Here is a 26,938-nt window from a genome sequence, read left to right as displayed (position 1 = left end):
AAGACATCATAAAATTAGCAGGCAAATGGTGAGACCTAGAAAAGATCATCCTAAGTGAGGTATCCCAGAAGCAGAGAGACACACATGGTATATACTCACTTATAAGTGGTCATTTCTTTCTTAATATTAGGAAATTTTCTTCTATATTTTTTTGAAAATATTTTCTGGACCTTGGAGCCTGGATTCTTCTTTTTTGTCTATTCATATTATTCTTAGATTCTGTCTTTTCATGTTGTCCTTGATTTCTTGAATGTTTTATGTCAGGAACTTTTCCATTTTTATATGTTCTTTGAGAGAGATATCTATTTCTTCAATCTTGTCTTTAACACCTGAGATTATTCTCTTTATTTCTTGTATTCTGTTGGTAATGCTAACTTCTGTGGTTCCTGATCTCTTCTCTATGTTTTCTATCTCCAGGGATTTTCTTTGTTTGTGTATTCTTTATTGATTCTAATTCTGCTTTCATGTCTTGAACAAGTTTATGAAGTTCCTTCACCTGTTTGATTATAGTTTCCTATTTGTCTATGATGGCCTCTATTTGGTTGTATATGCCTGTATTTGGTTGCCTGTATTTGCCTGTTTGTTTACTCTTCATGTTCCTGTAAGAACTTTATAATCATAGATTTAAGGTAATTTTTCTGTGTTCTAGCTGAATTAGAATATCCATCGTTTTGGTGGAGCCATGTTGTCCTGGTTTTTGTTGATTGTGTGCTTTGGCTAGCCTTTAGCTATTTGGTTGTCAGTAGTGTTGATTGTTCCTGGAACCTGCACTCAAGACTGTATCCACGTGTCTTTGAGTGTTGACTAGTCTTCAGGAAGATGAGAGAGGTCCAGGGCCTCAAGAGTGGAGTGCTGGTGATTTGAATGCAGTGGTTTCAGAGTCTCTGATTCTCTGCCCTTCAGATGTGGTACACACTGCTTGCTGCCACCTTTGTAAGGAAACAGTGGAGTAGCCTTTCATTCAGCGGAACCATCTTCATGTCACGGTTCTCTTCTCAGAAATTATTCACTGTACCAGTCTCTACCTTGCCTGCTTGTTTTATTTTTCTATCACTTAATATTGTGTGTTCCTCTTAGTATCCTTGTTTTTATGGTCCTTTTCCCAATGAGTCTCTCATGAAGCAACAAACTAGGCCCAACTCCATTCTTCACAAACTGCATTATGGGCTGCAGACTCTGAACTGAAAACAGACCATAATAGCCACATAATAGCCAGCATTGGGCATGTCCTTAAAGCCTTCCTCTGTAGATAATAACCCTCTCCCTATCTGGTATAGTGTGACAGACTAACAGGAAGAAGTGGACTCTTACTCTCTACATATGATCCAGTGTAATCAGAAGGAAGGCCAGAAGCGTGAGAAACTTTAGGAAAGTTCATGCAGAATTATATGAGCAGCTAAGTTTAGTTGCAATGGTCAATACAAAACAGTCCTAATTATTTTTCCTCCAGAAACAGAAACTTGTAAAACATTTTTTTTTCTCATTACAAAAATCAAAAAACTGAAAGGTAGTTAGCCTGTTCCTGGCTTGTCTTCAAAAATATGGCCCCTTTTGAGTGTTTTCCTGGTACACACCAATGCGCAATTGCTCTTTAGTGGCCTGGAAACGCATTGATTCTCTGTGTGTTAAAATGCAGGCCAACCTGCAGAAGACTGGATTACAAACAGCATGGACTAATAAATTGTCACTGTAAAAATCCAGCCAGTGATTATCTTATTTGGATGAAAGTGGAGTTGACTACTTCTCTCCAATGGAGTAAAAGCAAGCTCTCCAGCAAGCCATATGCACATCACTGAGATAAATGTATAAACCTATGTGTCGAATCAAAAGCCAAAGTCCTAGGGGAAGAAAAGATACTAAAGACAGGGTTATCTACTGAAAGACAGCTCTGTACTGAGCTATTTCCATGTTGGGCACTGCCAATCCAAGATTCAATACAAAAATCTCTCTTTCGGAGGACTCTGTGTCCCATTTTCCCTCAACCAATTCCAGTGGAGTGAATACATCAATTATGTGTGTACTCTTGCTTTCTTTACATTCTTATTTCTCCAAAGAATTCACTCCTACTAAAACATTGAAATCTCTTGAGAGCCTTATCAAATCAGCTGGGTAGTTTCTGAGTTTCTATGTTGGATGGATGTATAACTAAATAGCATAAAATTTGTTTAGTACTTGGAGACCCTTGAGCTTGAGAAAATATTTTTATTTCTCCTAGACCCTACAAAGTACAAAATCACTAGCAGTATACATTACCACTGTGTTCAAAATCTCCCTCTGCTGCAGTTTTCACTAAAGTAACAAATATGGTGCTGGGGAGGGGGAGAGAGAGAGGGTAGGGCTTTTACAGATTCAGTGCTGCTCACCATCACCATTATGTATGATTAATGCAAGTCATTGGGATTAAATAAGAAAAGATAATCCAGATATACAGGATCTGACCACTACTTTGAAAATATTAGAGATAGGTTTTTACCTTCACTTATAATTTGAGCAACGGATGGGGCCTTTTGCAGACTTAAGAACTGAGGCTAGCCATCTTTGTTCAACAAAAGAAGGCCATTAGCCAATGAGAAAGCACACTGTAATGCTAAAACTTATTGAAAGCCCTATATAGAATAAAAACAAACAAAACTAGAAAAATAAAAGGCCACATCATTCTTTTATGTGTTTTGTAAGTATGAAAACAATACTTTATTTACAAATACTCTGCCTCAGAATAGTAGTAATGCCCCATAGAAACTTGTGTCTTGCAATGATGCTTTTTCCTCTCTTGATATAGATATGATTCCCCATGAAAGTTGTTTTTATGCTTCACTTATGCTCCAATCGACACTGTGCCAATAATAACTCACTATTTCAAAATGTGTTTCAATAATAAGGAATAGTTCACTAGACTTGAAAGAAAACCAACTTATTTAAAATAGAACAATTCTCCCTGCTGGTTATTGTGAAGGTTTTTTTTTTGTTTTGTTTTGTTCTGTTTAGACATTGTAAACAACCCTCAATAGGCCTCTAAATTATCCTCCTAAAATTTAAATGTGTACAGTTATTGTAAATATTATAAGAGAGTTCCCAAATTCCTCACCCTTAATTCCCTGTATTATTAACATTCACTATCTTGTCATGGCTGATAAATAAAGAAGCAATAGAACCCAAGTCTATCTTTGTGAGTCAACGAGTTTATTTTACAGGGCACAGGCAACATGCAGGCAGCATGCATACCCTAGCATAGGCTTTGACTAACAAGTTCCATTCCTGGGACTTCCTGACTCATTTGCAGCATCTCTACTCAAGAATCTTCTCTCTGCAGCCATTGTCTACCATATGCATAACTCTGGAAAGAGGGAGGTCCAGTGACTGCTACAACTTTCGAAGCCTTACTCCTTGAATCTTCTAAGTTTCCTTCCTTCTTCCATAAAGTGGTGTTTTGATTCAGAAGAAATAGTTAAACAACTATATCAGTACTAAATGAAGTATAGTATTTCAGAGCTCATGGAAGAGGCACTTTACATTCAGTTATGTGTCCCCTTAGGCTCATCTTTACTGTGACAACTTCTCAGATATTTTTTGTTTGTTTTTTTATGACCTTGATAGTAATGTGGAATATTGGTCAGATGTTTCATAGACCATCCTTCAATTGAGGACAGTCCATATTTTTCCTCACAACTGGAGTAGGTTGTGAGGAAGTGTTTTGATAGCAAGACTACTTCAAAGACCTCACCAAATCAAAGCTAGATATAAAAAAACCAGAAAAGACTATAGTTACAACTTTATGGCTGGGAACACTGTCTCTGGCATGAAGAACTACAAGTGATTAGGAAAATGTAAAAAACATAGTCAAATTAATAGCCAGTAAGTCCCTTGCAGTGTTGACAGGGAAACACCAGGGAAAGCTAGCAGCTTGCAGAAAGTCAAGGTCAGCAGCTAGGCAGAGATGGACCGAGTTGAGTTTCAGCCATCCCTAACTGGAAGAGTAGCACAGGAGCAACAGATGATCATCTCCCTGGGTGAACGTAAAATATGTGGGTCCTCCATTTTCTCAGCCGATGAGATCTGAGAGAACCAATGAATCTCATACTTAGTTCCTCAGTCTTTATCTATATTCTGGCATAGCCCCATAAAACCCTCAGCAAGGAAGTTCAATGGCTTTTTATCTCTTAGGAACCTATGCCAGTTTTGGTAGCATCTCTCCTTATCCTCAATTTCTCACTTTTTTGTTATTCTGGTTTAAAAAGCATCATGCTGATGCTTTGCTTATTCCCATAGATTCCTCTATCTTTAGTCTTCATTGGTGCAAGACAAGGAAATCATGAGCCAATGTCCCAGATCAATTTTTGGTATTCATATGTGTCCATTACCGTAGTTTCTCAGGTCAAGAATAACTGGGCTAGAAAAAGTACCATTACATTCAAAACATCTACATAAGAAAAAAGTCAATAGATGTAACCCATATTTAAATTGGGAGAGGTAACTATGTTTGATAATTAACTTTAACAATAGAATACCTCCAGAACATATTTGGAATGCATGTACATAGAAAATCATTGAGTAATCATGGGTATTTATTTCATATTTTGAGTAACAATTCAATAATATTTTATTTTATTAAAGTGTTTTACTGACTACTGAGCATTCTTTCAATTGGTTTTTATGCCTCTTTGACATGTGCACACCATTGTAAGGCCATCTATTAACTCTCCCTCTTTCTTTCTTTTCTACCTTTCTTTCCTCCCTCTCCTTGCAATTTCTTTACTTTTTGCCATTACAAGCAATCTCTGGCTCTCACATTTCCTGTCAAGTTCTAGAATCTGATACTTCTTCAAAAAGTTACAGTTATATTTATTAAAGGCATGTGTTCTTATATTTGGAAGAAAATGTCTGTAAAGATGAAGATCAAAGACAACCCATTCAGTGGAGTTAGCTATGGAATGAAATATTTTATATTTGCAAAATGCTTTGGAAGTTTCACACACACACACGAATTCATTTGGCCATGCTTCCTATAGAGGTGAGTGTTATTATAGAATTGTTTCACTTCACTAAAGAAGTAACTGAGAACTTGAGACTTCCTGGACTACCAAGGTCAAAGAGTACATGACCAGAAGATGAAGAATAAATGTCTTCCAACTGCCCATATTAAAGTTCAGTTCTCAGCTTGCAATATTAAGGAGTGAGAACTACTGGGACTTAGGTCACTGGTGTTGTGCTTCTAAAAAAAAGATTTTGTCTGTTCTTCCTCTCTTTTCCTTTTGGCTACTGTGAGGTAGTTACCTAGAAAAGTTGCAAGTCTCAAAGCACTATGGTAAACACTTCATATTTATAAAATTTCCCTTTGTTTCAAACCTCAAGTGGAGAATTTTATCATTCCCTCACAAAACATTTTGTGTTTCCTGCCTTCCTTCCTCATAGGTACATTGCAGAAAATCTATAGTAGCTACACTTGTTTATTTGCATGTAAGTCCCTTTTTCCAGACAATACACTCCAAAAAAGGCCACATGGTGAGAGCACTTTAAATACATACAGAATAAACATTGCTTCCTTTCCACACACTCCCAAAATCACCATAGCCACAAAGGCCTCTCTAAGCAGAACTATCCAAATTAATGAACATCTCAACAGCCACAGAAGTTAAGGTGAAGATTTCGTCAGTTATTCATTATATGATCATATACTGCAAAGTTATCATGAAATAACACTTAACCAAGAAATAATTATTCTTTGGTTATTGTTAGGGGAGTCTAACACACTCAGATCCATTACTCACTTTAGTAATAGAATGGTTCATAAAGAACATCACTGGGCAAAACAGGTTCACCCAACGGAGTAGATAATGGACAGAGAAAGTGAGGGTTGCTCGGCTGTGTCATATTGTGCAGTATACAGTATCATCATGCTGTGGCTTGTTTATAACTGATGTAGAGAAAACAGATGCTAGCTTCTATTTTTACTCTATTTTTAGTGTTTTTCATTGCCATCAGTTCCCAGAGTATTTTACATAGTAAATACACAATAACTGCCTGACAATGTATGAATAGTGATGAATGTAAAAAGTTTGTGTCAGCCAATCATTAAAGGTAAGGTCCAGGATCCAGTGGCCAACTTGGAAAAACAGCATTCCTACTCACCAGGTTTTATAAGTGCATTGAATAATGTGCTATTACCATTACAGAATAAGTTTCATGACAAATCACTAATAGAGAGTGGGAACATGGTATCTTGAAGAGCATCAGAAAGACAGAAATACTTTCAGTAGTAGATGTTAAGAGGAAGACATTATAGTTCCACCAACCAGAAGTGGAAATTCTGATCTAAGGACAAAATAGTTAGGGTTATTAAATATATGCCAGTTTTAGTTTGACAAACATGGATGTCAAGAGATACTCTCAGAAACATCCATTGATAAATAAGCTATAACATGCTGACACTATATGGCATAGCTGAACTATCCTCACTTTATCTCCCCGTTATCACCCCATTGGGTAAGCCTTTCTTGCCCAGTGATTTTTGTGATGAATGGTGTTATTGCTAAAGTAAGTTCTGGATCTAACACACATTAGATGCCCATAACAATAACTAAGGGATAACAGAGCTTAATTCCCTTTGTATGTTACAACTTTGATTTTCTTAAAACTATTATCTAGTAAATATGAATGTGGCAAAGATATTCCCAAAAGTATGCAAATGAAATTCCAATGAAAAACACATATTTTGCTTCTAAAATTTCTTCCAACTTATTTGAACAGACATTTAATGAAGCTTAAGATAAGAGAGGCTGAAATTTGTTAAATTAACGCAGAAGTAAACCGATGAACAAATGAGAAATGGTCAAGAGAAAAAGTGCTGTTGGGTGGGGGAGAAGCTAAAATGAAAATGAACTCACGATCTGTGAGATGTATTTAAATCTCGACCAAACTAGCTATCCAGGGGAAGCTGCTTTTCATCTTCCGAGTTGACACCAGCCTTTTGAAACCTCCATGGCTTTGACCTTTCATTATTGCTGAACACAGCCACCTGCCTTCACCCTTCACCCCAGCCTCTCGGTTGAGGACGAAAGACGATGCCCTCGGCCCCTGTGCAATAGCATGAGGCTTTTGCTGTTCCCACTTCAAAACTGGCCAGATTGTGAAATGTGAATCTTTCAGGAAAAGATTTTTTTTTCTCTCAAAGCCAGCATTTTTTTTTTCTGAGAGATGTAATACATCAAAGCAGAGAAGAGATGCAATCATGCAGGGAATGATTTCAAAAACTTTAATGAAGCGTTTAAAATAAACTCATTTGAAGGTAATTTAACAACACCACTTTTACAATTAAAAATACTATTTTAGCATGCAAATGAAGAACATTACTCCCATGTCAGGGTGGAAAATGAAGTGAAACCGAGGGGCTTCTGAAACATGAATGCCATCTCAGTAATTTCTCATCACTCCATGGCACTCTTAGGCAGCCTAATGAAAGAATGAATTGATTTAAGCAACATTTTGTAGTAGCAATGGGGTTTGAGGAATTAAATTAACTTGATGGCTGGTTGTAAGAGCCAGGCTTAGAACTGGCATTATATTGTAACTAAAATTAATTTTTATCCTCTCATAAGCTGTATTTGTTTTTTTTTTTTTCTCTATCTCTTCAATCTTGAAATGCCAACCAAGGATTCCAACAATTAGCAGAATACTTCATCAGGCCTCTTCAATGTATTAGCAGTTGTTTGAAGACATATATGTGAAGTCAAAATTATACTCTCTGAGAAAACAAATTGGACTCCAACTGCTGCCTTTGGGAACTGTAGCACCGCTGAATCTTCCTTGGAAGAGAAATAGGAACAGCAAGCTGGCACACAGACTAAGCCAAGGCAGCAATTCTCAATTTTTCTCATCACAAAACAGTTGACAAATAGTATTCACACAGCACATCTACATCTGAGGAAGGCTACAGATATATTTCAGCACTGCTAATTCGGGCTGTAGTTACTGGGTGACTCCTGTATGACTGAAATGTACACGTGTCTTTCCTCTCAGTAAAATGTATTAGAATGCTATTTAAGTGAAAGTGACATTGCTGTAAAGGCAATCTTTTTAAGTAGGTCACAAACTTTCGTTGAAAAAATTAAAACAATGTTTTAAAATAATAAAACAAATATAATGCCAATATTAAAATGACTATTCCTACCAAACTTCTAACATTAGCAGAATCAATCAACTGTGAATCAAAGACATGTGGAAAAAGAATGATTTTTTTCACTGAAGTCTTACTGTTTCTTGTTCTTATTTCCTACATAATATGGTGTCACAGCTGCTTCCATAGGATTTACATTGAATTTGGCATCATAAGTCATCTAGAGATAATTTAGTATGTACAGGAAGATATGTAGCACTTATATGCAAATGCTACGTTACTTTATAAAAGGGAATTGAGCATCTAAGAATCTGAAGGAATGACTATAATATGAAAATGAGCCTTATTGATAGTGTTTTCTGCTATAAACTTTCTATTTAATAGTTTTATTTTTATTATTTAAAGAATTTTAAACACTATATTTTGCTCATGTTGTCTCCTCCCCCATATCCTCCCAGGTCCTCCTTACCTCCCTACATACCCAGATTCATCAGCTTTATTCTCTTTCTCTGTCTCTCTCTCTCTCCCTCCCCTCCAAAAATTATAAAATAAAAACAGTAAGAGAAAAAATACCAAACAGAACAAAACATAACCAAAAAGACACACAGAAAGAGAGAGAATCCATTTTGTGTTGGTCAACTACACCTGGACACAGGGCTTTCCTTGGAGTAAGGTTGATCTACCCAATAACACTCCATTGGAGAAAACAAATTTTCCCATTTCTAGTAGGTATCAACTACAAGTAGCTTTTTAGTTAGGGGTGGTAATTTGTGTCTACTTCACCTTCTCAGTACTGGCATTTTTTCTGGTTTGAACCTGTGCAGATCTTGCATATCCTGTCACAGTCTCTGTAGGTTCATATTTGTATTGGTCTTGGTATGTTTGGCAAATTTCTGTTTCCTTAGGGTCATCCACCACCTCTGCCTTTTACAATCTTTCTGCCTCTTCACATGGATCCCTGATTCTTGAAGGGAAAGGTTTGATGAAAACATCTCATTTAGTACTGAGTGCTCCAAAGCCCATTTCCCAAGTGACTAACATTTATGGCACTGGAAGGCACTCTGTACTGCAGGAGGAGAAAAGAAATCATCAGTATCACTCAGCTACAAAACCTACAACCTACAACAGCATCCTGCCTGAAAGATGTACTGGCACAAAGATTACAGGATTGACCAACCACATTTTATTGGAAGGAAAGCCCACTCTATGAGATGGAACCCACAAGTGCCACTGCTAAAGTAGCCAAGAACACGAGACTACATAGGTCATGGACTTAGGAGAAACCTAGTGCTATTATTCTACTAAAGAAAAATGACAATAAGATGACTCCTTATGACCTATTGCTGATATGACATATTGTTATGTCCATATATCAGCACATCACTCAGCCCTAATCAGAGAAGTTTCTTCTTTCAGTAGCTAGGAATTAACACAGACACCCATAATTTAATTGATCAATCTCAGAAGAAAATGACAAAATGTTCCTTTAACATCAGTAATACAGATCTTGGATATATAACTCAGTGGGTTGGGACCAGCAAGCATGAGGCCATAGTTCCATGCTAGCACATTGCAACAATAATATTATGAGTGTTGACATGTTTCATATATATTGTAGTTTCACTACAAAATTTTTCCTATAGGGTCTTATGGTAGTTTGAATAAATGTTCAAAGTCCTAGCACTCCAGAGGCAGAGGCAGGCATGTCTCTGAATTCAAGGCCTGTCTGGTCTATAGAGCACTTTCCAGGACAGCTGAGCTTAGGCAGTGAAGGAAACCATTGAAAACAGAAAGTTCATGAAGGTGTAATTGAACTAGGTTGCCAAGTTTTAGTGCCAGAAAGCAGTATAATTTTGAAGGTTTGGTCATGTGGTTCTGCCTTCCGAGTCAAAGAAAGGGGTTATAGAAGCTGCCTCCACAACTAAGGAAAGCCACTGAGGCCAGGCATGTGTCAGGGATATCCCTGCATGAAGGTCTAAAAAGGCCATTGTGTGTGAAAATAAAACCTAGATTGTCTTGGAGACCCCAAAATGTTAGAAATACCAGAGCCATGGGATACCTGCCAGGGAGAGCTGCTAACAGGGAGTAGAACCAGCCCAAAAGTAAGAAGTGCATTGCAGTCAACAGAGCTGAAAGGAGTTGGAGATCTGAAGCACAATTTGGCATCAGACATGGAGATGAAGAGTTTGAAGTTTACCCAAGTGTTTTTCGACCTTGCTTTTCTCCAGTATTGTCTCATTATGTTCCCTTTCCTCCCTTTTGGAACAGTAATATTTATCCCATGCCATTATATGTTGGGATTTCATTTTAATTTTACAGGAAATTACAGTTAAGAGATTGCATGACTCTCAGAAAAGACATCGGAATTTGAAATTTCAACAAGTTTCAGACTGTTATAGACTATGAGGACTCATGAAACTGAAAAGCTTCTGTAAAGCAAAGGACACTGTCATCAGAACAAAACGACAGCCTACAGACTGGGAAAGGATCTTCACCAACCCTATATCTGACAGATGGCTAATATCCAGAATATATAAAGAACTCAAGAAGTTAAACACCAACAAACCAAGTAATCCAATTAAAAATGGGGTGCAGAGCTAAATAGAAAATTCTCAGTAGAGGAATATCGAATGGCAGAGAAACACATGAAGAAATGTCCAACCTCCTTAGTCATCAGGGGAATGCAAATCAAAACCACCCTAAGATTTCACCTTACACCCATCAAAATGGCTAAGATCAAAAACTCAAGTGACAACACACACTGGAGAGGATGTGGAGAAAGGGGAACCCTCCTCCATTGCTGGGGAGAATGTAAAATTGTACAACTACTTTGGAAATCAATCTGGCACTTTTTCAGACAATTAGGCATAGTGCTACCTCAAGATCTAGCTATACCACTCCTGGTCATATATCCAAAATATGCTCAAGTATACAACAAGGACATTTCCTCAACCATGTTTGTAGCAACTTTATTCATAATAGCCAGAATTTAGAAACAACCCAGATGTCTCTCAGTTGAGGAATGGATACAGAAATTGTGGTACATTTATACAAAGGAATATACTCAGCTATTAAAAACAAGAAAATAATGAATTTTGCAGGCAAATGGTGAGATCTAGAAAAGACCATCCTGAGTGAGGTATCCCAGAAGCAGAAAGACACACATGATACATAGTTACTTATAAGTGGATATTGGACATATAATATAGGATAATCATACTAAAATCTGTACACCTAAAGAGGCTAAACAAGAAAGAGTACCCTGGGTAAGATGCTCAATCCTCATTCAGAAAGGCAAATGGCATAAACATCAGAAGAGGGAGAAAACAGGGAACAGGACAGGAGCCTATCACAGAGGGCCTTTGAAAGACTCTACCCAGCAGTGTATTAAAGCAGATGCTGAGACTCAGTCTCAGAGTACAGGGAATCTTATGAAAGAAGGGGAGATAGAAAGACCTGGAGGGGTCTGGTGCTCCATGAGGAGAGCAACAGAACCAAAAAATATGGGTCCAGGGGTCTTTTCTGAGACTGATACTCCAACCAAGGGCCATTCGTTGATATAACCTAGAACCCCAACAGATGTAGCCCATGGCAGCTTAGTGTCCAAGTGGGTTCCCTAGTAAGGGGAGCAGGGGCTGTCTCTGACATGAACTCAGTAGCTGGCTCTTTGATCACCTCCCTCTGAGCAGTTAGGAGGAACAGCCTTACCAGGCCACAGAGGAAGACTATACAGATGGTCCTGATGAGACCTAATAGGCTAGGGTCAGATAGAAGGAGAGGAGGACCCCCCTATCAATGTACTAGGGGACAAAAGGGAGGGAGGGAGAGACTGGGAGGGCATGAGAGGGGGGGCTACAGCTGGGATACAAAGTGAATAAGTTGTAATAAATTTAAAAATAAATGAAAAATGAAAAAAAGCTTATATGAATGAGCAAACAAAAAAATGTAACAGGTTCAATATAAAAAAAAGTTTGAGACTCTTATAGGCTATGGGACTTTAGAAGTTGGACTAAGTGCATTTTTCATTATATGGCTACAAGCCTATGGGGGTCAGGTAGTGGAATGTGGTGGTTTAAATAAAAACCTCCCATGTAGGCCCATAGAGAGTGGCACTGTTAGAAGGTGTGGCCTTTAGGGTGTAGGTGTCTATTTGTTGAGGGAGGTGTGTCACTAGGAGGATGGTTTAAGGTCTCACAGCTCAAGCCTGGCCAGTGTATCACCGTCATTTCTTTCTGTTTGCAGATCAAGACGTAAAACTCTCAGCTCCTTCTCTGGCACCATGTCTGCCTTCACTCCACCATGTGTCCTGCCATGATAATAGTAGACTAAACCTGTAGACTAAAACTGTAAGACCTGATTAATCTTTTTCTTTTGTAAGAATTGCCACAGTCATGGTGTCTATTTACAGCAACAGAAATCCAAACTAAGACAGCTTCTATGTCTGAACACTTGTTCCTCACATGTTTGCACTGTTTGAGAAGGTCATAAAATCTTTAAGAGGCAGAGTCTCACTCTAGAAAGTGGGTGACTCAGGGTGAGCCTTGAGGCTTTCTTGCCTGGCCCCAGTTCCTGCTTATACTGTCTGCTTCCAAAATTCAGATGCAATGTGACAAGTCAATTTCCTGTTCCTGATACCATGCTTTCATTACCACTGCCATGCTTTCCCAATCATGATTGACTCTGTCTCCCAGAAATCATAAGCCAAAATAAGTCCTTTGTCTTTTAAGTTTCTTTTGTCACAGTATTTTATCACAGCAACAGAAAAATAATGTATGTACCATATTTGACCAATGTTGAGTAGTATATGCCACGCATACATTCTCCATTCTCTCTATCAATACTCTTAATACTCTTGTGACTTCCCCAAGATTAGGTATTACTATATTCAGTCCATTTTTAAGAGAACAAGCAGCTAGTATATACCAGAACTATAATCCTCCGCCTATGAATTCACAGTTGCTTTTGCCAATCTCTCTATGCCTCATAAAAGGAAAATCTTATGATGTGAATACAATGCTCTAACTTTTTTGTCTGACACAAGACCTCATTCCTTTTGCGAAGCACTAGCCGTTTTCAGTGTAAGGCTACATGAATGCTACCAAGACACACTTAAACCCAGCCAGGAAACCTTCAAACCCTGTCTATATGTCTCATGGGAAAGTGTGTCCCATTTTCTCCTAATAGTTGATGATTAAACAAATGTAAGTTTAAAATGTTGTCTCCAAGTTGTTCCACCACCCAGTCTATGTAGAAATTTTTTAAAGATTCACAACATCGTTTTTTTTAACAAAAGTTAAAACAAGTGCATAACATTTTGAAGAAACTATTTTGAAGAGCACAACAGATGTTCAAAATTTTAAATTCTAATATATCTATTTTTTATAGCTTTTACTTTTAGATCAGTTTTAGGCTCACAGAAATACTGAGCAGAAGGTTCAGAAAACTGAGCAGAAGGTATAGAAAATTCTCAGCGACTACCTTTCCCAACACAGTTTCTTCTATGAACATCTGCATTACTATAGTCCAAATGTCACAATTCGTGAACCAATATTGACATACTATTGTCAACTGAAATCCATAGTTTATGCTAGAGCTTATTCTTTGTACGTTCAATAGATTTTGACAGATGCTAATACCACATGTACACTATGAGAACGGTGTATAAGGCAACTTTAGTGTCACACACAATCCCCTGTACTCTGTTTATCCTCAGTTGGTGATAGTCAGTGATCACTCTATTATCTCCGTGGTCTTACCTTTCTGAGGTATCCTGTTCATATTTGTGTAGCCACTTCTGTCTGCTTTCTCTCATTTAGCTGCACATTTAAACTTCCTACATGCCTTTTCCTGGCTTTCAAAATCCATTTATAATTTAGAAACATGTTAAAAGAAGCACAAAAATGTCTCTCTTCCATCTCATGATCTATATTTTAAAAATGTACATATGGTAAAAGACCAAATGAATCTTGAGTCAAATGCATCACAACAGTGGAGATTATAGTATGCCATTTCTTTCCTTTAATTTCTGGATTTTGAATTTTAATGAAAATGTTCTTAAATTATTTAGCAAGCCAGTTGAGAAAGAAATTCCTTGATTTTGTTTTGTTTTGTTTTGTTTTGTACTTACTCTTCACTGTAGTTAAAACATTTTTCTACTCCCTCTCTATTCCAACTTTGTCTGGTCTCTTTACCTTAAGTTAAATTTTTTGTGCCTTTTGTCCCAGAAACAAAGGAATAGAAGAAAAAGAAAACGGAAAAGGCAAATGTAAGAAACACATGCTAATGAATGGGTTACATTCTAGATACACCCATGAGTACCTGGAGCGCCTTGTGAATTTGTAATTGGCTATAGCTAAAGAATAAATTCCACAGCAATAAACTGAATCTATTCTTGCTGTTTCTATTGCCCAAATCAAGCGAGGTGTAGTTTGCACGATAGCAATGATGTGCCGAACCTGTACTTCATTTCAGGAAAGGCACTCAACATTCTATATGCAGAAAATACTTTAATAGCTGAAGAAATGGGCATAGAGGGGCTGAAGAAGCAAGAAAACGGGCTCAAAATTCATACTTGCATCACCACATCGCTTTATGTTCGCTAAGGATTAATAGTACTAACAATACATAAAATTAGTGTACATCGCTTTCACCAATTTTATTTCTCCTTCAAAGACATAGAAGTGAGCAGTAGTAGTATCTGAGCCAAAAGTCACATGGACTTTTGCCTGGAGGCATCCTATGCTAAATGTGAAAATGGAGATTATGAAGATATTTTACAGAACCATTGAGATGCTTCTCATAGCCAAGACTTTCATGATTGCTACAGCAGAGGCCACACCTTTCTATGCCTCTGTGACTGTTCCTACATATACATATCTATATACATATGTATGTATAATGTATAATGATAAGGAGATGCACTTGGCATTTTTCCCTCTCTAAACATTTTTAAATTTTTTATTAACATCTAATAATTATATATATATACACACACACATATATATATATATATGTATATATATGTGTGTGTGCGTGTGTGTATATAAAGACTGGTGCCCAAATGGAAGGGGCAGAGAGTTCAGAGGCTATTTTTATAACAGAAATGAATGTTAGTTCATTATAATAGTTGTATAGTAACAGGAACAGGATGATTGCAGAGAATACTGAGGCAGATTGGATTGCAGGTCAAGATCAGAATAAGAGGAGACTATGTAAAGCAATGCATATATTCATAGTATCTTTGCCCAGAAACAGAGCTTAAAAGTGAGTTTCCTGAAAATGAGCAACAGCAAAGCTGTTGAAAGAGTTCAAGTGCACATCAATTGATAAACTAATAATTAATTGAACATCCCGTCATGATTCCATGTATCCAAAGTGTCCGTAATATTTCCAGTGTAGAATTGGGGGAGGGGATGTGTTTCCCAGGGACTGTAGATAGGGACAAGGGAATTAATGTGCATAAAGTTTCAGTTTTGTGATGAAAAGAGTTCCAGAAATTAATTATATGATGTGAATAGATTTAACACCAACTGGCATTTATACTTAAAGGGGTTAAGATAACAAATTTTATACTGTATATAATTTACTACAATTAATGTCTTTAGAATTTCTTTTAAAGGTCTGGATGATTCTATTTTCCATCTGAATGTTTCTCCTCACTGCAATGTGACTTAATTTGCTCTTGTCTCTTGGATATCACTGTACGCCAAGCAGGGTTTTTTTTTTATTTGTTTGTATATTTGATTTTGATTTGGGTTTTTTTTGAAGCTTTTATTTAATTTCATACAATATATTCTGATTGCATTTTCTCCTCTGCTCACTCCACCTTTCTCCCCCTCCCACACACACAGTAATACTGATCCATGAGCATGGGAGATCTTTATAGCTTCTGGTATCTTCTTCAATTTCTGGACCGGGAGGGGAGGAGGGAGGGCCTTATGGGGGGATACAAAATGAGTAAAGTGTAATTAATAAAAGTTAAATAAAAAATTAAAAAAATATCTTAAAGTTTTCTTATCAAACAAATCTTTCATTTGCTTGGTTAGAGTGATCCCAAGATATTTTATATGACTTGAGGTTATTGTGAAAGGTTTTGCTTCCCTGCTTTCTTTTTAAGTCTGTTTGTCACTTGTCTATAGGCCGGCTAATGATCTTTGTGAATTAATGTTGTGTCCAGCTACTTTGCTGAATGTGTTCATCAGCTCTAAAAGTTTCTTGGTGGAATTTTTACTGTCGCTTATATATGCTATCATATCATCTGCAAATGGATATCCTTTGGCTTCTTCCTTTTCTATTTGTATGCCCTTGATCTCTTTGAATTGTCTTACTGTCCTAGCTAACACTTCAAGCACTATTTAAATAGATATGGAGAAGTGGACAACCTTGTCTTCTTCCTGATTTTAGTGGACTTGCTTTGAGTTTCTATTTAAGTTGGCTTTGGCTATAGGGTTACTGTATATTGCCAATATTATGTTAAGATATGTCCATTGCATGCCTAATCCAGGACTTTTATCATAAAGGGGTGTTAAATTTTGTCAAAGGTATTTTATGTACCTAATGCAAAGAAGATGTTTGTTTGATTGTCTTTCAGTGTGTTTCTGTTGTGGATTATATTTATTGATTTCTGTATGTTGGATAATCACTGCATCTATGGAATAAAGCCAATTTGATCATAGTGGATGATCTCTTTTATGTGTTCTTGAATTCTGTTTTCAAGTATTTTATTGAGAATTTCTGCATCTATGTTCATAAAGGAAATTAATCTGCAATTCTCTTTGTTGGGTCTTTGTGTGCTTTATGTATCAGAGTAACTGTGGCCTTGTTCAAAGAATTGGGCAATGTTCCTTCTGTTTATATTTGTAGAATAAATTGGAGGAGTGTTGCTGTTAACTCTTTGAAAGTCTGGTAGAATTCTGTGCTAAAGCCATTTAACCCTGGGCTATTTTGACTGGTACACTTTTAATCACTGCTTCTATTTCACTTGGGGTTATAGGTCTGTTTTTATGATCTTGATTTAACTTTGGTAGGTGGGTTATATTAGAAAAATTATCTGTTTCTTGTAGATTTTCCAATTTGTGGAGTATATGTTTTTAAAGTGTGCCCTTATGATATTCTGGATTTTCTCCATGTCTGTTATGATGACCCCCTTTTTGTCTTTAATTTTGTTGATTTTGATCCTTCAGTTAAGTTGGCTAAGGATTTGTCAATCCTATTGATTTTCTCAAAGAACTGACCCTTTGTTCCCTTGATTTTTTTTGTTTTGCTTTGTTTGTTTGTTTGTTTCTACTTTATTGATTTCAGCCCTGTGTTTTATTATCTTTTGCTGTCTATTCCATCTGGGTGTTATTTCTTCTTTTTGTCTAGAGATTTGGGGTGTGCTCTTAAGTTACTTGTTAGGACCAATGAAATGATGATGCACACAGATTTTATATGAAAGAAGTTTATTAGATGGAGATGGAGAGAGAAAGAGAGAGAGACGAGAGAGCAAGACATGATAAGGGGAAGGGAGGCAGTGCCCCCTACAAAAAAAGGGGAGAGAACAGGAGAGGGAGAGAGTAAGAAGACAAGAGGGCAAGAGAGCAAGTGGCGGGCTGATCCCTTTAAGGAGAAACTTTAACCACACCTGCCAGGTGTAGCTACCTGGCAGGCCACACATGATGGCATCATATGTTGCTAGGCAGAAGCAGGCTGCCTAAATACTAACATCCCTCCCTTTTTCTATAATGAGAAATTGAGGAGCTTGGGCTGCTTCTCATGTAAGACAAGTTGAAGTATATAAATTCATTGGGATTTACATTGGTTCATTGGAATTCATTGGTTCCAATGAATTCCAATGAAGCAGCTCTTGGTTGCCATGCAAGGGGATAAGAGAGAGAGGGAAAAAATGATAACAACAAAATGTCCAGATTACATGGAGGAGGGGAAGCCCCTGCCCTGGAAAGTTCAGGGTAGAGGGTTGCCAGTAGAGAGTTACCAGCCATGCAAGACAGCAGGTAGGGATTGGGGAATGCGGAAAGATCCTGGAGCTACTTGTCCTGGTCCTGAAGCACACCATTCCAGCCTTTTGTTAATAATAAGTGAATAAAAGGTATAGATTCTCTTCTGGCTACTTCCTGCTGACACTGGGGGGGGGGGGACTGCAGGGGGGTCAAAAGGCAGAAATGCTGGCCAAGTCCAGGAAGAACAGGCTGTTTTGATGCTGTACAGGGTCTGTGAGAAAATCCATGGCTGGAAGGGAAAGTGCAGGTCCAGGTTGATGGAACTCTGTGAAGTCAGACTGGGACACCTGTGGTAGCTGCTTTGACACTAGATATAGGAAACATCTGTGTCTGGCAGGATACTGAAACATATATATAGGTAGAAGACAAAGTTAAGTAGATTATGGAGAAAATTTCTTCAAGTGTACATTTAAAACTTTCAGGAGAGTGAACAGAGGTGGAAGGTTTGGATCAGAGACTTTAACATGGGAATCACCATTTACCTGAGAGAACCTCCATTTACCCAATCACTGGCAGTAATTAAAAAGGCTTTGCTTTTTATCTGTCAATTGGAAATTGAGGCCAAGTTTGGTTATAGAAGTGTGTAAGATTAGAGGCCCTGAAAGCAGGCACTAGGTATAGAAAACTGAAATTCTCCAGAAGAGACCCCAGAAGAGAATCTGGAGGAACCGAAGAATGGGCTATTCCTATTGGGCAGGTAGGAGTCAGTGGCCTGTCAAGGCATCCCAAGAGCAAGGTTTGACTCAGTAGGTTGGTACAATCTGTTCTAAAAGCTCATCAGCATTGGCCAGAGACCAAGGGCACAGTTGTCCATAGCAGACACTGTTTACCTAGTGCTAAGATTTTGTAAACAAGCACGAGGGAGAGAAACCGTGCTGGTAGAGGGATAAATATCTTACCCAAGGGAGAAGGTGGTCCTAGATGAAGGGTTTGGATGTAGGTTGGTAAGTGGCAGGAAGCATTTGCACCAACCAGAAGTGAAGACTCACCAATTGGCTCATGTTGGGTTTAAGAATGTAGCAATCGGTAGCCAGGAATTGATGCCAACCAGAAGAGAAGACTCACCACCAATCAGCTGGTGTTGGGTGTAGGCATGTAGCGATGGGTAGCCAGGAAAGGGAAGTCCCAAAACCAGGGAAAGGGGAGGAATCCCACCCTCTGATCCAGGCAATAGCCCAATTGACCTGAGTGGTGCACTCACATGGATTTCCTACAAGAATTCCTTTTAAGTTTTACAAAGCAGATAAAACTTTAGACATGTTAGCATCACAATTGTAATTTGCAGTGAAATATACATTATCATACATTATTGAAAAAGGCAGTAAACATACACATTTGTGTTAACAGCATTAACATTTTTTAAGGTGAGCTCTGAAAAGGCAGAAGCCTTTCAAAAAGTAGAAAGAGCAAAAGCTCACTTTTTCTTAACTTTTAGTATGATTATACATTATGGAAGGGAGGCTCCTCTCTATCCAGAAGACTGGATGTACATAATTCTAACACAATGAGAAACTATTTTTATGTTTATACTTAAAAGGCAAACCAAAGAAGATTTAAAATCTTCAGCTTGGAATCATGATAGTGGGTGGAATAATGGAATGTTTTGTATTAGATTAATAAATCAGGGCTCTATTGATAAAGGTCAAATCTCTGTTCAGTCAATATAACAGTAGCATAGCAAAAGGAGGAAATATTAAGAATTTTTTATCTATTTAGGATACCTTAAATCATCTTAGTCCTTGCAACCTTTTTACCAACCTTAAAACACTTTCTGAGACCCTCAAACAACATTTTCCTTGGCCTTTGTATCTAGTTATTTACCATGAGACATAGGTGAGATGGCTATGAACATTTATTGTCCTTTAGCTAATGGGATGGTAAAAGGTTACATCTGAGGCCTGTTTCTTGAATCTGGCAACAAGGTATATTGTGTCTAGGCCTGACAATAGCAACTCTAGGACTAAGGCTTAAGGCCTGGTCTCCTGCATATGAAGGGAACTAAGAAGGTATCTGAAGTCTCCCATGACATAAGTTGGCAATATGTCCATGGGACCCCAATGTGAGGCAGAAACAGAGCTGTTATCCTGGGCTGGGTGATGGTGGTGGAGGTTACTGAATCTAGGAGCCATTTGTCTTCTGCCAGGCAAAAGGTTCAAAGGCTAGAAGTATCTATGGCTCTTGTGCTGGTTGAGCATTCATGGCTGGGCACGGAGGACAAGCCTGCATGGAAGCATTTTGACTTCCAAAACCAGTCTGCCAGCAGGCATTATGTGGCTTACGGAGGCAGCTGCAGGACCAGTGTCCCCTTAAGTAGCTACCTGGAGGAGTTGGCTTTAGGCTATACGCTGGCGGGATAGGGCATTGCAGGCCTCTTGTTTTCTGGGCAGCAATGCCAACAGCCTCTGAGCACACAGCCAAGGTCTGGAGCATAATTTTTGCTGTAGATGAGCCTATTGGGGAGACTCTTCTCATTATTTTTACCAACTCCTGTTTGATAACTCAAGGATCATCCTCATCTGTTAAAATCAGTAAGCAGTGAGACTATGTCTGCATCTGTAGGGGTATAAATATATTTTTGAACATGTTAAAGGATTTGATCTCTATGAGATAACTGATTATTAACTTGCATTTGTTAACCATTAACTACTAAGACTTTAAGTTTTGTCTCTGTCAAGTTGGAGCCTTAAAAGTCATAAATATAGTCCATTAAAGTGAGACCATAACAGTTTTTTCTGTATGATTTAGTATATAAAAATTTCATAGCTTATAAAAGTCTAAAGCTATACTATAGATTAATAATAGTACTCTTTTTAGAAAACAAGACCAAGCATATTTTTCTTTTTTTATTTATTTTTTTAACTTTTATTAATTACACTTTATTCATTTTGTATCCCCCCATAAGCCCCTCCCCCCTCCCCTCCCGGCCCCACCCTCCCCCCCTTTCTGCATGCATGCCCCTCCCCAAGTCCACTGATAGGGGAGGTCCTCCTCTCCTTCTTTCTGATCTTAGTCTATCAGATCTCATCAGAAGTGGCTGCATTGTCAGGGTTCTAGGTTATCTCCACGGATAGTCCTTGGTTGGAGTATGAGTCTCTGGAAAGTTCCCTGTGTTCAAATTTTCTTGGTCTGTTGCTCTCCTTGTGGAGTTCCTGTCCTCTCCAGCTCTTACTATTTCCCACTTCTTACATAAAATTCCATTCACTCTGCCAGACCAAACATATTTTAACCTTTTGATATAAAGATATAGCACAACGATCAAGTTTTAACATAAATAAATGTCTCTAAAATTAATAGATCTTAATTTAGAGTATTGGTAAAAACTTGTACACAGTAACTCCTGAGTAATGAATTTTAAAACCAACAAGATAGTAGAACAGTATAAAGTAATTTTAAAATTACATTTTAATTTATTATATCAAACCTATTATCCAGAAAGCCTAGTGGTGAATCTGGATCATAGACAGCTCATGGCAGGAAAAACAGCATTTATTAATTTAAGAACTGATAAAGACATAGGCAATTAGATGTACATTTTAAATTAGCTTAATTTCAGTGTTTTCAAAGCAAAGACTCCTGACCAAACCTTTGGCAGAGTACAGGGAATCATAAGAAAGAAGGGGAGTTAGTCTGATGAGGAAAGGATAGGAGCTCCACAAGGACCAAATATATCTGGGCACAGAGTCTTTTCTGAGACTGACATGCAACCAAGGACCATGTATGAATGTAACCTAGAACCTCTGCTCAGATGTAGCCTGTGGTAACTCAGTAACCAATTGGTTTCCCATAGTGAGGGGAACAAGGACTATTTCTAACAGGAACTCAATGACTGGCTCTTTGGCCTCCCCACCCACCAAGGGAGGAGCAGTCCTGTTAGGCCACAGAGGAGAGCTTTGCAGCCAGTCCTGAAGATACCTGATAAAACAGGATCGGATGAATGGGGAGGAGGTTCCCCCTATCAGTGGACTTGGAAAGGGGCATGGTGGAGATGAGGGAGGGAGGGAGGGACTGGGAGGGAATGAGGGATCGGGACACGGCTGGGATACAGAGTTAATAAAATGTAACTGATAAGAAAAAAATAAAATTAAAAAAAATAAAAATAAATTAGCTTAATTTGAATAGACCTTTATAACTTTGAAATTTCAGCATTATATAAAAATTATTTTGAACCAGGGTTGAGTCATATATATTGTAAAATGTAACTTTGAATTTTTATAAAAATCCATACCAATTTAAAATGAGACTTGTTGCTGTCCTAGTCTAAAAGGAAACAAAAATAAACAGAGAATTAATTATGATTATAATTGTTCATACCACGTGGTCACCTTAAGGTTTAAAGTTTAAGATTCTTTTTAGAGAGTATATTAGTGAGATAGCAGGCAGAGAAAAAACAGACAAGACTCTGAGAAAAAAGGAAATAAGGAACTGTTTTTTACTTCATGGATCACTCTTTGTGTTACTGGGTATTGCTGAATAATAGACATTTGAGTAAGACAAATTTAGGTGTAGAAGCCAGAGATTTCCCTAAGAGGAGAGAATGTGAGAAAGCTGTTCTGTGAATGAGAAAGGGGAAATGGAATTGGACCATGCAGCTAGTGGTTCATCAGCCAAATAGCACTTTCTAGAATTGAATGAAAATGAAAATACAACATATATGTTGCTCTTTTTATGGAGGTCCTGTCCCCTCCAGGTCTTTCATCTCCCCCTTCTTTCATAAGATTCCCTGCACTCTGCCCTAAGTTTGGCTATGTGTCTCAGCATCTGCTTTGATACTCTGCTGGGTAGAGTCTTTCAGAGGCCCTCTGTGGTAGGCTCCTGTCCTGTTCCCTGTTTTCTCCATTTTCAGATGTCCATCCCATTTGCTTTCTGAGTGAGGATTGAGCAACTTCCCTAGGGTCCTCCTTCGTGTTTAGTTTCTTTGGAAGTATAGATTTTAGTATGTTTATCCTATATTATATGACTAATAGCCATATATAAGTGAGTATATGCCATGTGTGTCCTTCTGCTTCTGGGATACCTCACTCAGGATGATCTTTTCTAGTTACCCACCATTTGCTTGCAAATTTCATGATTTCCTTGTTTTTAATTGCTGAGTAGTATTCCATTGTGTAACTGTACTACAATTTCTGTATTCATTCCTTAGTTGAGGGACATTTGAGTTGTTTCCAGATTCTGGCTATTATAAATAAAGCTGCTACGAACATGGTTGAACAAATGTCCTTGCTGTATACTTGGGCATATTTTGGCTATATGAGTAGGAGCGTTATAGCTGGATCTTGAGGTGGCACTATTCCTAATTTTCTGAGGAAAAGCCAGATTGAACTCAAGAAATTAAAAAGCAACAAATCAAGTAATCCGATTAATAATGGGGTACAGAGCTAAACAGAAAATTCTCAATAGAGGAATAGCGAATGGCAAAGAAAAGTTTAAAGGAATGCTTAATGTCCTTAGTCATCAGGAAATGCAAATCAAAATGAACCTGAGACTTCCCTTACACCCTTCAGAATGGCTAAGATCAAAAACCCAAGTGACAACACATGCTGGAAAGGATGTGGAGAAAGGGAAACCCTCCTCCACTCCTAGTGGGAATGTAAACTTGTGAAACCACTTTGGAAATCAACCTGGTGTTTTCTCAGAACTATATCTTTTAAAACTCAATTTTTCAGACTTTGCCAGGCAAACAATATAATGTATGTCAACTCTGCTCAGGAACTGTAATGAATCTACTTCAACCTTCCTTTTGGATCCGAAAACATGACCATTTATTAAGCCTACCCAGAGACAGTGACCAGGGGAATACATAATATCAGACACATAGTTGAGTTATCATATTTGGACAAGAAATATAGACAGACAAATATTATTACCTGGTGTCCTACTGATGCCAAATATTGAACATTCCTATAATATTTCCTCAGAGCTTCTCCAAACAATGAGGGGTTTATTTGTTTGTTTGTTTTTCTTTTTATTTTTTTAGCAATCTCCACTATTTGCTACTTTAAATTCTTTGAAACAGAGCAATATTCTGAGTTGGTCAAAGTGCTATTAGCTTTTACAGCCAAGGTTTTACACAATGACACTAAACAATATAAATGATATTTTATTTGATGACGATTTTACAGTTCCCGCAGCCTCTAGTGAGACAAGACACTTGAGCTTCCCCCATTAATTTTGCCAGCTCCCCAATCTGATGCAACTTATCAAGTTCTCCCCTGGAAAATTTAAATCTCTGCTAAAAGCATTAACTTCCTCATTTAATTTTTTGTTGCTAAGAGTTTACAGCTGACTTTATGGCCTTGAGAAGATTAATTTTTAATGCCTCTCTTTCTTTATACTTTGATCAACTTCACCCATTTCCAAATTGAGTGCAATTGTACCTTTCTAAAAAGCATTTGTCATTTGCTGGTTTGCATATTTCAGAAAAACAGAAGTTGTTCTTGCAGAATAGAAGGCAGGTGTTCCTGCAGAGAGTAACTGAAAGATAGACAGCCACTCTGTGCCTTTCATGTGACTCCTGTTGATAGCAAGCTCTTCAACATCAGTAAATCTCTCAGCTCTGGGTCTTGGCAGGCAATGAATTCCCTGGGAGGGTTATGGTGTTAAATCCCATCATTGTCATGCATAAGGTAAGAATTGAGTTGCATCTCTCAAGCTACTGAACCTCATTAGGAAAAACAAATAGGAGAAATACACATTAAAAAATAACTCATTTTTCCCACTCAGCCCCCCCGAAAAGTACAAAGACAAAATAGAGGTTTGTTTTACAAATCAGAGGGTTCGGGGCTTTTTATATTCATTCAGCATACAGCCAAGTAAAATAATGTAGGTTTAATGACATGGAAAAAGTTCGTAGAGATTTGCTTAACAAAATGACAGTTTACAAAACAGTGAGAATAGAATTAACTCTCTAAGATATATTCATGCCTAAAAGGACTGAGAACTTTGGTAATGATTACCTCAGGGACAATAGTAACAAAGGTTTATTCTCAGTTATTGTTTATCCTTTCCAAATTTTCTGCATAACTATATATATTTTTGACATTAAGATTCATCTAAAATGGAAGTTCATTGCATTTGGAAAAATAAAACCTGAAATTAAATAAATGATGAAAGACTATATCCTTGAGAATTTGAGGATATTGAAACATTGGCAATGAGCTATTAAGATTGCTAACAGTAAGATCTGGAGAGGACAGGAACTCCACAAGGAGAGCAACAGAACCAAAAAATCTGAGCACAGGGGTCTTTCCTGAGACTGCTATTCCAACCAAGGACTATGCATGGAGATAACCTAAGACCCCTGAACAGATGTAGCCCATGGCAGTTCAGTATCCAAGTGGGTTCCATTGTGATAGGAACAGGGACTGTCTCTGACATGAACTGATTGGCCTGCTCTTTAATTACCTCCCCCTGAGGGGGAAGCAGCATTACCAGGCCACAGAAGAGGACAAGGCAGCCACTCCTGATGAGACCTAATTGACTAGGATCAGAAGGAAGGAAAAGAAGTCCTCCCCTATCAGTGGACTTGGGGAGGGGCATGCATGCAGAGGGTGGAGGAAGGGAGGGATTGAGACAGGAGGAGGGAGGGAACCACGGGGGGGGAGAGAAACAAAGTGAATAAAGTGTAATTAATAAAGGAAAAAAAAGATTGCTAATATACTAAGGACACCAATAGAGCATTGTAAATCCTCATTCTCCAAGTGTACAATATTATCTACTTTTATAACAATTCAAAACAGGGCTTAGAATGTAGGCATAACTTGTGCAAGTCGTCACAATCAAGGGAGATCAATTTTAGACCCACAAGACTTCAAAATGTCTATCACTGTCACCGTACCAGACTGCTTTAATTGCAGTACATTTCTACAGACAATTGAGCAACCTCACAGAGCCAGTCTCTATACAGAAAAGTAATGAGCCCTACCTCAAAGCTAAATCAAGAACATATTTCTAAACCATTTTTATTCTTGATTTAAAAAATATATGGGCATGTATAAAATAATATATTAATTCTTTCCATTATAATTTATGAGCATGCTATGCTTTATGATGCATTATTTTATCTACTAGGCATCCTAACTATTTGATTTATATACCACACCACCCAATATCATCAGATTATATTTAAAATATTTAACAACCTATATAGGAAATGAATTAATATATGTAAATAAAAAAATAAAACATATTTTGACTTTGTGTCTAAATATATCAAACTATGTTTCTAAAAGTGATTAGCAAGTGATATAAGATATGGCCAAATACATTCACCTAAATAAAATTACTTCTATCACTATTATATATAACTGTTTGTAACTTCTGATGTTTTGTTTAGCAGGCTACTATTAGCTGCCATTTAGCAAGGACTCATAAATGATTACTAGATCATTTGTTGTTCTAAATCGTTATCTTCTTTTACCATCAACATTGTTGTTTGTGGTGTTAAATCCTCCCAATTATGCTCAAGTAACCTCTATTCCACTGTAATTTTTGGAAGACCTTTATGTAAACATTTCATATAGTCACATAAATCTTAATCAATTAAGTAACAATTCACTTATCTGTACAATGGGAATTGTAATGATTAGTACAGTACTGAAGTAATTAACATAATATTCAGAACAGACCTCCACATGAAAATGAGCTCCCACTTTTATTAAAATTAATATTGTTGATAACCAAGATTGATGGGCATTCTATTTGTTTTAAAATATTTGCCTCCTTAAGCCACAAATGTAGTGCATCCGTCTAAACCCATATATTCCCTCTTATCTTAGAATACGAATGTACAAGGACACCTGATATATCTAGCCACTGGTCTCTGATCCTCCTG

The sequence above is a fragment of the Psammomys obesus genome, unplaced genomic scaffold (assembly GCF_907164565.1).
Source record: "Psammomys obesus unplaced genomic scaffold, mPsaObe1.curated_primary_1811, whole genome shotgun sequence".
NCBI classification, from domain to species: domain Eukaryota; kingdom Metazoa; phylum Chordata; class Mammalia; order Rodentia; family Muridae; genus Psammomys; species Psammomys obesus.
The sequence above is the reverse complement of the archived record's forward strand: the minus strand, read 5'-3'. Positions refer to the sequence as shown.